The sequence below is a fragment of the Salmo trutta genome, chromosome 12, assembly GCF_901001165.1.
Source record: "Salmo trutta chromosome 12, fSalTru1.1, whole genome shotgun sequence".
Lineage (NCBI taxonomy): Eukaryota > Metazoa > Chordata > Actinopteri > Salmoniformes > Salmonidae > Salmo > Salmo trutta.
In genome coordinates this window covers 53,520,078-53,533,861 of record NC_042968.1, presented here as the reverse complement: position 1 = coordinate 53,533,861, position 13,784 = coordinate 53,520,078, and the positions used below count along the sequence as shown (strand labels likewise).

The following is a 13,784-nucleotide window of genomic DNA, read 5'->3' as shown; positions in this document are numbered from 1 at the left end:
CGGGCTACATCTCAGTTTGATGTCACTTGTTAAAATTGAATCAACTCTGAAATGGAATCCATAGGCCCCACCTAGAAACAACACCTAGCTACTAATCCTAGACAATCCTGCAAATCTGAAAGAATTGAATCGGTATAGAAAATATGGTAATAGGTCCCCCTTGCCCTCTGAACGGCTTGGATGAATTTTCACAATATTGCTTATACCTATCCATTTCTATCATATCAACAGGAGTACATAGGGGTTGTTTGGAATTCATCATAGGAGAATCAGCCCTAGGATAGGATCTCTGATTGCCTTGTATGTGTCTCCTCTTCTCACCTGTTTGACTGCCAGCAGGGTGCCAGTGCCCACGTCCTGGGCCTGGTAGCAGGAGGAGAAGGCCCCCAAGCCAATCTGCTGGCCCTTCAGCCACTCGTGGCCCTCCCTGTAGGGCTGCTTTGCTTTGGTAAGGCCAGGCAGAGTCTCTGGGGTCTGGGGAACCATAGAAGACATCATGTCAGTATGCCATCCCATACCAAGGCAGGATACAATGTTGTGGAACACTATGATAGATATTATGTAGAACAAATATGCATTTCTGACAGGAATCACGTCAGTTCTATTTATGACGTTTCTATCTGCAACGTTTCACGTCTGTCGACTGAACGTGGCCTAGGCCTATTGTCACAACTTGCAGACTTGTTTACGTGCTGCTGTGCGTTTTGTTGCCAATCTTATTTTGCTACCTGACTACTTCACGGTTTTTACTTTTTCATTACTGTATATTTTTAGTTTTTCCCTCACTCAACTTTATTCATTCAACTTTTTCACCCCGGAGGTTTTATCTGGACATGGTTCGTCAGGACTTCAAACAGCCGAAGCTAAGTAACATTAACATGATGCCTTCTAATTGCAGTCATTGTACTTATAATATACAGGAGAACGATCGCCTTACGGCGAGGATAGCTGTGCTGCAAGCCCAGCTTCAGACGCAATCGTTAGGCAAGGGCAATTTCAGTGTAGGAAAGGATGAAACAGCGTCTGTGCCACCAGTAAGTACAGATAGTAACGTTAGTATAAACCCCCTCGCACGGTCCCCGCAGCCGGACAACTTTCTCATGGCTTCTGGAGGGAAACGCTGTAGGAATGCTCAACCGGTGTCGCTTATTCAGCCGACAGAAACTTTCAACCGGTTCTCCCCATTAAGCGAGTCGGAGTCGGAGGCCGAGACTTCTCTGGTCTCTGCTCCTCCTGTTATGGGGTCTGAGACGCCGAAGCCTCCCACCATTAGCTCTGACAAATTGAAAACCCTAGTCATTGGCGACTCCATTACCCGCGGTATTAGACTTAAAACGAATCATCCAGCGATCATACACTGTTTACCAGGTGCAGGGCTACCGACGTTAAGGCTAATCTAAAGACGGTGCTGGCTAAAGCTAAAACTGGCGAGTGTAGAGAGTATAGAGATATTGTTATCCACGTCGGAACCAACGATGTTAGGATGAAACAGTCAGAGGTCACCAAGCGCAACATAGCTTCAGCGTGTAAATCAGCTAGAAAGATGTGTCGGCATCGATTAATTGTCTCTGGCCCCCTCCCAGTTAGGGGGAGTGATGAGCTCTACAGCAGAGTCTCACAACTCAATTGCTCGTTGAAAACTGTTTTCTGCCCCTCCCAAAAGATAGAATTTGTAGATAATTGGCCCTCTTTCTGGGACTCACCCACAAACAGGACCAAGCCTGGCTTGTTGAGGAGTGACGGACTCCATCCTAGCTGGAGGGGTGCTCTCATCTTATCTACGAACATAGACAGGGCTCTAACTCCTCTAGCTCCACAATGAAATAGGGTGCAGGCCAGGCAGCAGGCTGTTAGCCAGCCTGCCAGTTTAGTGGAGTCTGCCACTAGCACAGTCAGTGTAGTCAGCTCAGCTATCCCCATTGAGACCGTGTCTGTGCCTCGATCTAGGTTGGGCAAAATTAAAGATGGCGGTGTTCACCTCAGCAATCTCACTAGTATAAAGACCTCCTCCATCCCTGCCATTATTGAAAGAGATTGTGATACCTCACATCTCAAAATAGGGCTACTTAATGTTAGATCCCTCACTTCAAAGGAAGTTATAGTCAATGAACTAATCACTGATCATAAGCTTGATGTGATTGGCCTGACTGAAACATGGCTTAAGCCTGATGAATTTACTGTGTTAAATGAGGCCTCACTTCCTGGTTACACTAGTGACCATATCCCCCGCGCATCCCGCAAAGGCGGATCTGTTGCTAACATTTACGATAGCAAATTTAAATTTACCCCCCAAATAAACAACAACGACGTTTTCGTCTTTTGAGCTTCTAGTCAAGAAATCTATGCAGTCTACTCAATCACTTTTTATAGCTACTGTTTACAGGCCTCCTGGGCCATATGCAGCGTTCCTCACTGAGTTCCCTGAATTCCTATCGGACCTTGTAGTCATCGCAGATAATATTCAAATTTTTGGTGACTTTAATATTCACATGGAAAAGTCCACAGACCCACTCCAAAAGACTCAGTGGGTTTTGTCCAACATGTCTCTGTACCTACTCACTGCCACAGTCATACTCTGGACCTAGTTTTGTGCCAGGACCTAGGGAGACACTAAAGTGTTTTAGTACTATATCTGTTGACATAATGATGAAAATAATCATGGCCTCTAAACCTTCAAGCTGCATACTGGACCCTATTCCAACTAAACTACTGAAAGAGCTGCTTTTTGTGCTTGGCCCTCCTATGTTGAACATAATACACCTCTCTCTATCCACCGGATGTGTACCAAACTCACTAAAAGTGGCAGTAATAAAGCATCTCTTGAAAAAGCCAAATCTTGACCCAGAAATTATAAAAACTATAGGCCTATATCGAATCTTCCATTCCTCTCAAAAATTTTTGAAAAAGCTGTTGCGCTGAAGACAAACAATGTATACGAAATGCCTCAGTCTGGTTTTAGACCCCATCATAGCACTGAGACTGCACTTGTCAAGGTGGTAAATTACCTTTTAATGACGTCAGACCTAGGCTCTGCGTCTGTCCTCGTGCTCCTAGATCTTAGTGCTGCTTTTGATACCATCGATCACCACATTCTTTTGGAGAGATTTGAAACCCAAATTGGTCTACATGGACAAGTTCTGGCCTGGTTTAGGTCTTATCTGTCAGAAAGATATCAGATTGTCTCTGTGAATGGTTTGTCCTCTGACAAATCAACTGTAAATTTTGGTGTTCCTTAAGGTTCTGTTTTAGGACCACTATTGTTTTCACAATATATTTTACCTCTTGGGGATGTCATTCGAAAACATAATGTTAAATTTCACTGCTCTGTGGATGACACACAGCTGTACATTTCAATGAAACATGGTGAAGCCCCAAAATTGCCCTCGCTAGAAGCCTGTGTCTCAGACATAAGGAAGTGGATGGCTGCAAACTTTCTACTTCTAAACTCAGACAAAACAGAGATGCTTGTTCTAGGTCCCAAGAAACAAAGAGATCTTCTGTTGAATCTGACAATTAATATGGATGGTTGTACAGTCGTCTCAAATAAAACTGTGAAGGACCTCGGCGTTACTCTGGACCCTGATCTCTCTTTTGAAGAACATATCAAGACTGTTTCAAGGACAGCTTTTTTCCATCTACGCAACATTGCAAAAATCAGAAACTTTCTGTCCAAAAATGACGCAGAAAAATTAATCCATGCCTTTGTTACTTCTAGGTTGGATTACTGCAATGCTCTACTTTCCGGCTACCCGGATAAAGCACTAAATAAACTTCAGTTAGTGCTAAATACGGCTGCTAGAATCCTGACTAGAACCAAAAAATGTGATCATATTACTCCAGTGCTAGCCTCCCTACACTGGCTTCCTGTTAAGGCAAGGGCTGATTTCAAAGTTTTACTGCTAACCTACAAAGCATTACATGGGCTTGCTCCTACCTATCTTTCCGATTTGGTCCTGCCGTACATACCTACACATACGCTACGGTCACAAGACGCGGGCCTCCTAATTGTTCCTAGAATTTCTAAGCAAACAGCTGGAGGCAGGGCTTTCTCCTATAGAGCTCAATTTTTATGGAATAGTCTGCCTACCCATGTGAGAAACGCAGACTCAGTCTCAAGCTTTAAGTCTTTACTGAAGACACCTCTTCAGTAGGTCCTATGATTAAGTGTAGTCTGGCCCAGGGGTGTGAAGGTGAACGGAAAGGCTGGAGCAACGAACCGCCCTTGCTGTCTCTGCCTGGCCGGTTTCCCCTCTTTCCACTGGGATTCTCTGCCTCTACCCCTATTACGGGGCTGAGTCACTGGCTTGGAGATATCCCTCCAGTGGTGTGGAGGCTGTGCTTTGGTAAAGTGGGTGGGGTCATATCCTACCTGTTTGGCCCTGTCCGTGGGTTTCATCGGATGGGGCCACAGTGTCTCCTGACCCCTCCTGTCTCAGCCTCCAGTATTTATGCTGCAGTAGTTTGTGTGTCGGGGGGCTAGGGTCAGTCTGTCACATCTGGAGTATTTCTCTTGTCTTTTCCGGTGTCCTGTGTGAATTTAAATATGCTCTTTCTAATTCTCTCTTTCTCTTTCTTTCTTTCTTTCTTTCTTTCTTTCTCTCTCTCGGAGGACCTGAGCCCTAGGACCATGCCTCAGGACTACCTGGCTTGATGACTCCTTGCTGTCCCCAGTTCACCTGGCCGTGCTGCTGCTCCAGTTCCAACTGTTCTGCCTGCAGCTATGGAACCCTGACCTGTTCACCGGACGTGCTACCTGTCCCAGACCTGCTGTCCCAGACCTGCTGGAACCCTGACATGTTCACCGGACCTGCTACCTGTCCCAGACCTGCAGTTTTCAACTCTCTAAAGACAGCAGGAGCGGTAGAGATACTCTCAAAGATCGGCTATGAAAAAGCCAACTGACACTTACTCTTGTGTTACTGACTTGTTGCACCCTCGACAACTACTATGATTATTATTATTTGACCATGCTGGTCATTTATGAACATTTGAACATCTAGGCCATGTGCTGTTATAATCTCCACCCGGCACAGCCAGAAGAGGACTGGCCACCCCTCAAAGCCTGGTTCCTCTCTAGGTTTCTTCCTAGGTTTTGGCCTTTCTAGGGAGTTTTTCCTAGCCACCGTGCTTCTACACTTGCATTGCTTGCTGTTTGGGGTTTTAGGCTGGGTTTCTGTACAGCACTTTGAGATATCAGCTGATGTAAGAAGGGCTATATAAATATATTTGATTTGATATTGCCTATACACATACAATTAACTGCCAAAATAAAGAAACACCAACATAAACTGTCTTAATAGGACGTTGGGCCACCACAAGCCAGAACAGCTTCAATGCACCTCGACATAGATTCTACAAGTGTCTGGAACTCTATTGGAGGGATGCAACACCATTCTTCCACAAGAAATTCCATGATTTGGTGTTTTATTGATGGTGGTGGAAAACGTTGTCGGAGGCGCTGTTCCAGAATCTCCCATAAGTGTCCAATTAGGTTGAGATCTGGTGACTGAGATGGCCATTGTAAAAACAGCCAGCTTCAGTCAGCTATTTAGTGCTTTCTACATAGACAGTTCAGCCTCCTATTCACAAGACCCAAACTTCTTTAGTTCTTATTTGTCAAGGTCATGCCAGACAGCATTATGTTAGCCTATCAGCAGTTAGTATTCCTGGGACGTTCAGTATAGCACGAGCAGGGCAGATTTCAGAAAAGTGCTTCAGTCAGAAACTTACTTTCACCATACTGACAGCATTTCATGTTTTCCATCCTACTAGTCTTTCTCCTATGGTTAAAATACTTTTGCTGTCTGATATTTTATTGTGTGTGCATCTAAAAGTGCCTTAAGATGTTTATGTCTTGTTGTTTTCAGAGCTCAATATGAACTATTGTTATAACTGCCATTTGTATTGAGGGTGTTAGCTAGCTCGCGGTCTCGCTAGCGTTAGCTCTAGCATTAACAATTGAATTCAGAATGTATTAGGATTTAGCACGCTTATTAGCATTTAGCCATTTGTTAGCATTTCTCATGCATGGTGCTATGCTAGATTATTTGTGTATATCGCTCATGCTATATTTAAGCAATAAGGCATGCTGGGGTGGGTGTGGTATATGGCCAATATACCATGGCTAAGGGCTATTCTTAGGCAAGATGCAACACCTTTAGCTGTGGTATATTGGCCATATGGCACAAACCCCTGAGGTGCCTTATTGCTATTAAATACTGATTACCAATGCCAGTCAACATTCAGGGCTCGAACCACCCAGTTTATAATCTGGGTTATATTCGTAGACATTTCTACATTGCTGTACTTGCTATACAGTGCCTTGGGAAAGTATTCAGACACCTTGACTTTTTCCACCTTTTGTTACGTTGAAACCTTATTTTAAAACTGATGAGAAAAAAAATCCTCATCAATCTACACACAATACTGAATACTTACATTTATGTAAGTATTCAGACCCTTTACTCAGTACTTTGTTGAAGCATCTTTGGCAGCAATTACAGACTTGAGTCTTTTTGGGTATAACACTACAAGCTTGGCACACCTGTTTTGGGGGAGTTTCTCCCATTCTTCTCTGCAGATCCTCTCAAGCTCTGTCAGGTTGGATGGGGAGCGTAGCTGCACAGCTATTTTCAGGTCTCTCCTGAGATGCTCGATCGGGTTCAAGTCCTGGCTCTGGCTGGGCCACTCAAGGACATTGAGACTTGTCCCGAAGCCACTCCTGCGTTGTCTTGGCTGTGTGCTTAGGGTCGTTGTCTGGTTGGAAGGTGAACATTCCCACAGTGTGAGGATCTGAGCGCTCTGGAGCAAGTTTTCATCAAGGATATCTCTGTACTTTTCTCAGTTCATCTTTCCCTCAATCCTGACAAGTCTCCCAGTCCCTGCCGCTGAAAAACCTCTCAACAGCATGATGCTGCCACCACCATGCTTCACTGTAGGGATGGTGCCAGGTTTCCTCCAGACGTGAAGCTTGGCATTCAGGCCAAAGTGTTCAATCTTGGGTTCATCAGACCAGAGAATCTTGTTTCTCATGGTGTGAGTCTTTAGGTGCCTTTTGGCAAACTCCAAGTGGGCTGTCATGTGCTTTTTACTGAGGTGTGGCTTCCGTCTGGCCACTCTACCATAAAGACCTGATTGGTGGAGTGCTGCAGAGATGGTTGTCCTTTATTTTAGAATAAGGCTGTAACGTAACAAAATGTGGAAAAAGTCTAGGGGTCTGAATACATTCCAAATGCACTGTATAAAGTAAAATATTGTTGGTTGCATTGGGAATTTTGGGGGTGGTTGCCTATGGCTACAGCCCTGCATGCGCGCCTTAACGGTAGGGAACGAAGCGAGTTATATCAAAGGCACCGTATATTTGTTTATGTACAAGAGCTCTAGCTTATGGAGCCTGTTACTAGTTCATTTATGCAAGGCCTTATTACAATGTTATATGCTAGCTTGTACTTTCATGTCATGCATATCAGTGCTACAATTGAAGTTGATTTATTCTTTCTTTTCAGAACCACAATCATTGTCAGTCACAAGTCAGACTCAGAGTGGTCTTGGATGTGTGTTTGTGTGAGTGGATCATCATTAAACCTGCTTAAATTGGTCTCCTTGTTCTGGACGGACATTGCTGAAGGATTTGTATTTTGTATTTATTATGGATCCCCATTCCTGTGGTCCAGCAAAATTAAGGCAGTTACTCAGGCCCCATGTTTAAGCCTACTAGAAAGTGTGTGTCCTCAGGCCTGGAGGGAAGCTAAAGTCATTCCTCTACCCAATAATAGTAAAGCCCCCTTTACGGGCTCAAATAGCCGACCAATTAGTCTGTTACCAACCCTTAGTAAACTTCTGGAAAAAATTGTGTTTGACCAGATACAATGCTATTTCACAGTAAATAAATTGACAAGACCTTCAGCACGCATATAGGGAAAGACACTCAAAAAGCACAGCACTTACACAAATTAATGATGATTGGCTGAGAGAAATTGATGATGAAATGATTGTGGGGCTGTCTTGTTAGTCTTCAGTGAAGCTTTCGACTTTATGGATCATCATCGTCTGCCGCTGTAAAAACATATGTGTTATGGCTTTACACCCCCTGCTATAATGTGGATAAAGAGTTACTTATCTAACAGAACACAGAGGGTGATCTTTATTTATTTATTTAACCTTTATTTAACCAGGTAGGCAAGTTGAGAGCAAGTTCTCATTTACAATTGTGACCTGGCCAAGATAAAGCAAAGCAGTTCGACAACATACAAAAACACAGAGTTACACATGGAGTAAAACAACATACAATCAATGATACAGTAGAAAAAATAAGACTATATACAATGTGAGCAAATGATGTGAGATAAGCGAGGTAAAGGCAAAATGGAAGCCTCTCAAACATAATCCAGGTAGAAGCAGGAATTCCACAGGGTAGCTGTTTAGGCCCCTTGATTTTTTCAATCTTTACTAACAACATGCCACTGGTTTTGAGTAAAGCCAGGGTGTCTGTGTATGCGGATGACTCAACACTATACACGCCAGGTACTACAGCGAAATGACTGCAACACTTAAAGAGTTACAGTTAGTTTCAGAGTGGGTGGCAAGGAATAAGTTAGTTCTAAATATTACTAAAACTAAAAGCATTGTATTTGGGACAAATCATTCACTAAACCCTAAACCACAACTAAATCTCGTAATGAATAATGTGGAAATTGAGCAAGTTGAGGTGACTAAACTGCATGGAGTAAACCTGGATTGTAAACTGTCATGGTCAAAACATATTGATACAACAGTAGCTAAGATGGGGAGAAGTCTGTCCATAATAAAGCGCTGCTCTGCCTTCTTAACAACACTATTAACAAGGCAGGTCCTACAGGTCCTGGTTTTGTCACACCTGGACTACTGTTCAGTCGTGTGGTTAGGTGCCACAAAGAGTGACTTGGGAAAATTGCAGTTGGCTCAGAACAGGGCAGCATTGCTGGCCCTTAAAAGTATACAGAGAGCGCAATCTCTCATGGCTCAAAGTGGAAGAGAGATTGACTTCCTCATTACTTGTTTTTGTAAGAGGTGTTGACAAGCTGAAGGTACCGAGCTGTCTGTTTAAAATACTAGCACACAGCTCGGACAACCATGCATACCCCACAAGACATGCCACAAGAGGTCTCTTCACAGTCCCCAAGTCCAGAACAGACTATGGGAGGTGCACAGTACTACATAGAGCCATGACTACATGGAATTCTATTCCACATCAGGTAACCGATGCAAGCAGCAGAATCAGATTTAAAAAGCAGGTACAAATACACCTTATGGAACAGCTGGGACTGTGAAGTAACACAAACATAGGCACAGACACATGCATACATACACATGATAACATACGTACTATACACACACTTACACATGGATTTTGTGCTGTAGATATGTGGTAGTGGAGTATGGGCCAGAGGGCACACACTTAATGTGTTGTGAATTCTGTAATTAATGTATTGTAATGTTTTTAAAATTGTATAACTGCCTTAATTTTTCCAGACTCCAGGAAGAGTAGACGCTGCCTTGGCAGCATCTAATGGGGATCCATAATAAATACAAATATAAATCTGTTGTGAAGCCAGACTTATTTGCCATTTCTTTTGCCTCATCTCTCTCAACCATAACATTTTTCAATTTCTCATCAATCCACGGGGATTTAACAGTTTTTACAGTCATTTTCTTAATGAGTGTGTGCTTATTAGTAACTGTGATAAGCAATTTCATAAATGTGTCAAGTGCAGTGTCTGGTTGCTTCTCATTACACACCACAAATCAACAAATATTCTTTACATCATCAACATATGAATCACTACAAAACGTATTGTATGACATCCTATACACTATATTAGCCACAGCCTTCGGAACTTTGGTTTTCCTAGATATGGCAACTATATTGTGATCACTATATCCGATGGATTTGGACACTGCTTTGAAGCTAATTTCTGCAGCATTAGTAAAGATGTGAACAATGTTGATGATTTCATTCCTATGCTGTTTGTAACTACCCTGGTAGGTTGACTGAGAACCTGAACCAGGTTGCAGGCACTGGTTACAGTTTGAAGCTTTCGCTTGAATGGGCAGCCTGATGAAAGCCAGTCAATATTTAAATCCCTCAGAAAATATACCTCTCTGTTGATATCACATACATTATCAAGCATTTCACACATGTTATCCAAATACTGAGTTAGCACTTGGTGGTCTATAGCAGCTTCCCACCAGAATGAGCTTTAGGTGAGGCAGATGAACCTGTAGCCATATTACTTCAACATTATTTTAAACATGAAATCCTCTCTAATCTTTACAGGAATGTGGTTCTGAATATGAATGGCCACACCTACACCTTTTGTATTTCTTTCTTTTCTATAGATCTTATAACCATGTATTGCTACCAATGTGTCAAAGGTATTATCTACGTGAGTTTCAGAGATTGTCAGAATACAAATGTCATCTGTTACTAGCAAATTATTGATTTCATTTGACCTTGTTTCTTAAGCTACATATGTTAACATGGGTTATTTTTAGCACTTTTCTGAGATGCTTGATTGTTTTTATTGCTTTTCTGGTGTCGTGTCTTCGGCTATGCCGGATTAAGTGATATGACATGTTATTCTATAAAATCCTTTCTCTGTAATTAATATTACCTGATTGAGCTAATCATGTAAATTTAATTAACTAGAAAGTCGGGGCACCACAAAAGAGTGTTTATAGAGTTGTTATCTTCCAAATAAACTCTGAAAGACCTAGTAATATTTTACATCAATAGCAGTCAATATTAATCGTCACCTTATTTCAGTCTCATCTGAAAGTTGTACATTCTTGGTCATCTTCACGAACCCTGGCTAACAAGTTGAATCAGCAATACAAAATTGGGTTTAATTATTTATTTACTAAATACCTAACTAATCACACAGAATTACATATACACAGAATGCAAATGATGTCATACAGAAAACGACCCTGGTGGACGGAACCTGTATGATGGCTTGTTACACAAAGAGAGGGGGTTGGGCTTGAATGAAAGAGCGGAAAGACTGAGGAACAAAGGGAGAAGCTAAGCTTTCATAAATACAGTATCTTAGGCATTCTAAATTACCGGCCATTTGGAAACGGGAAATGCAATACATATTTACTCTGAGCTGCGCTTCGGTAGGTTGGTCGTAGATGCTGGTCGTGTTGGCCAACAGAGATCATGCTGTCCTCGGAAGAATGTCTCTGGTGGTAAATTGAATACGTTGTAGTATCTTCGTTGTGTGTTAGACTGGATACGTCGACCGTCCTTTCCTAGCCCACGTTTACAGCTGCTGTTGCTAACTCAAAGGCTAGGATGTCTCACTTCTTTAGTGAATAAGAGTTCAAAGTTCATACCATTCACAACCAAAGCTCACGCTGAGGTTGGCTTAGTTCTGTAGTTGACATGTTAGTCCTTTTTAACGTATGGACCGTCGTCCTTTCATCCTCGGAACAGAAAGTTATTCGCCCTTTTAACGCAGAGGCTGCAGGCCTCGTATACTCGGAACAGAAAGTTACATTTTCGTCACGGGCTTATATAGTGGAGGGAGAGAAGAGTGTGTTTCATAGTTTATAACCAATGTCTCTTCACAGGGGCGGGCCACTGATTGAACAGAGCTCTAACCTTATGAAAACCCAATTCTCTCATTTGGAAGCTAAAATTACATTTAATCTTTTCACAAATAGTTTCATTTAAATTGCATTGAAATTGCACAACAATTCCATGTGAATCTGATAACTATAATCTGTAGACTTTCCCAGATACAGTTTATGTCATCCTGTCATCCGTCATAATGTCTCAGATGACAACCGAACTGACATCATATTCATTAAGTACCAATGCATATTTACAACTGGTTCTATTACTGAAATATTGTTCCTTTCCCCCCACTTGTTTGATGTTCCCAGACTCTCTATGTTTAACAAAGGCTATTCAAGAGTCCTTCAGTAGTCAGAGAGAGAGGGAAGGGAGAAAGGTATTTATGGGGGGGGGGGTCATAAACCTTACCCACAGGCCAACATCATGACACTGGGAAGCTTAGCAGAGGTAGACATGCTCAGGTTATTTATGTTAGTGCAGGGTGAGATGCACACAGTGGACTTCCTGCTATGGCACACCACCTCAGTTCTAACAGTATAACTATGGTTCATAGGCACAGGTCGCAATTGTAAATGAGAACTTGTTCTCAACTTGCCTACCTGGTTAAATAAAGGTGAAAAAAACAAACATGATTACTGCATACAATCAGCAGAGGCATTCAGGGCAGGACAAGGGACATAAATTATGTTACTTACATTGTGTCTTCCAACGCCCCTGGGATAATGTACATTTGCTGAAGCATTATGACAACTCAGCAACACAATGGTAGGTATTGACTGAGCTGGGCTTGGGTCAATGATAAGTCATTGTCTCAATGCAGCCTTATAATGCTGTGAAAGGATCCAGGAACCTAAATAATTTGGGTGGATCCCATCCTCCTTATAATACAAGCTTTGTTTCCAATAGGTATCAACATTGTCAATAAATGTTCCAGAGCTGCAATAGTCTCGTAGCCAGTTATGGAGGGCTAAAATTCTTCTGAACCATTCCTTGCTATGATTTATGGAGGGCAGAGGGCCAGATATTATGGGACTTTTGCTGGTGTCAAGTTCTTTAAAATCAGTTCTTTAAAATCAATTTTCAGCTGTTCTGCGCTGCCCTTCATAATGTCATTGAATCCCTCATGAACATTGATAGACTCAATTTCCTGATGCTGGTTTAAAATGTTTGGGAGCAGCTTATTGATGTCCTGTACTCATGCTCCTGGATAGCACAACATTTTTGCTCCAGAGGACTGAGACATTTCTCACCATTGAACTGCCCAATACAACGGCCGGAGAAGGGAATTGAGAAATCCGCCCATTCCCACCCCTCACACAATTTCGTTGAGCCTTTCAAGGGCCCACAAGTAGCAGGATAACGTTTGACCGCTGCTCCTGGCGATATGTCCAAACCTCCCACAGCAGTGGTTACTACTGGCCTCGAAACCAGCACCTGAGTTTTCTATCTATTTTAATGGTCCTTCGATTTTGTAACCAACCACAATTTTAACTTTTTAGTGACAGGGGGCAGTATTCGGAAATTCAGATGAATGACGCGCTCAAATTAAACTGCCTGCTACTCGGGCCCAGAAGGTAGGATATGCATATTATTAGTAGATTTTGATAGAAAACACTCTGAAGTTTCTAAAACTGTTTGAATGATGTCTGTGAGTATAACAGAACTCATATGGCAGGCAAAAACCTGAGAAAAATCCAACCAGGAAGTGTGGAAATCTGAGGTTTGTAGTTTTTCAAGTGATTCCCTATCCAGTATACAGTGACTTAGGGTTCATTTTGCACTTCCTAAGGCTTCCACTAGATGTAAACAGTCTTCAGAATCTTGTTTCATGCTTCTACTGTTACTGGGGAGAGAATAAGAGCCCATTCAACCAGTGGACCAGCCTGAGATCAATGAGTTGTTTACTGCGCAGTCACGCAGGCGCACCCACGCAGGCGCACAGTTCCTTCTTTTTCCTCTGTAATGAATACACTATTGTCCGGTTGGAATATTATCGAATATTTATGATGAAAAAGACCCTAAGGATGGATTGTAAACATTGTTTGACATGTTTCTACGAATGGTAATGGAACTTTTTGACTTTTCATCTCGGGTTTTGCGTTCGCGCAATATGCCTTTGGAACAGTGATCTGAACGCGCGAACAAAACTGAGGTATTTGGACAT

General features: G+C 42.4%; 1 pseudogene; it reads right to left on the bottom strand.

Annotated features, from left to right (window-relative positions):
• Positions 1–13,784, bottom strand: part of LOC115202571 (mitogen-activated protein kinase kinase kinase 1-like) — a 58,869-nt pseudogene that overhangs the window by 21,657 nt on the left and 23,428 nt on the right.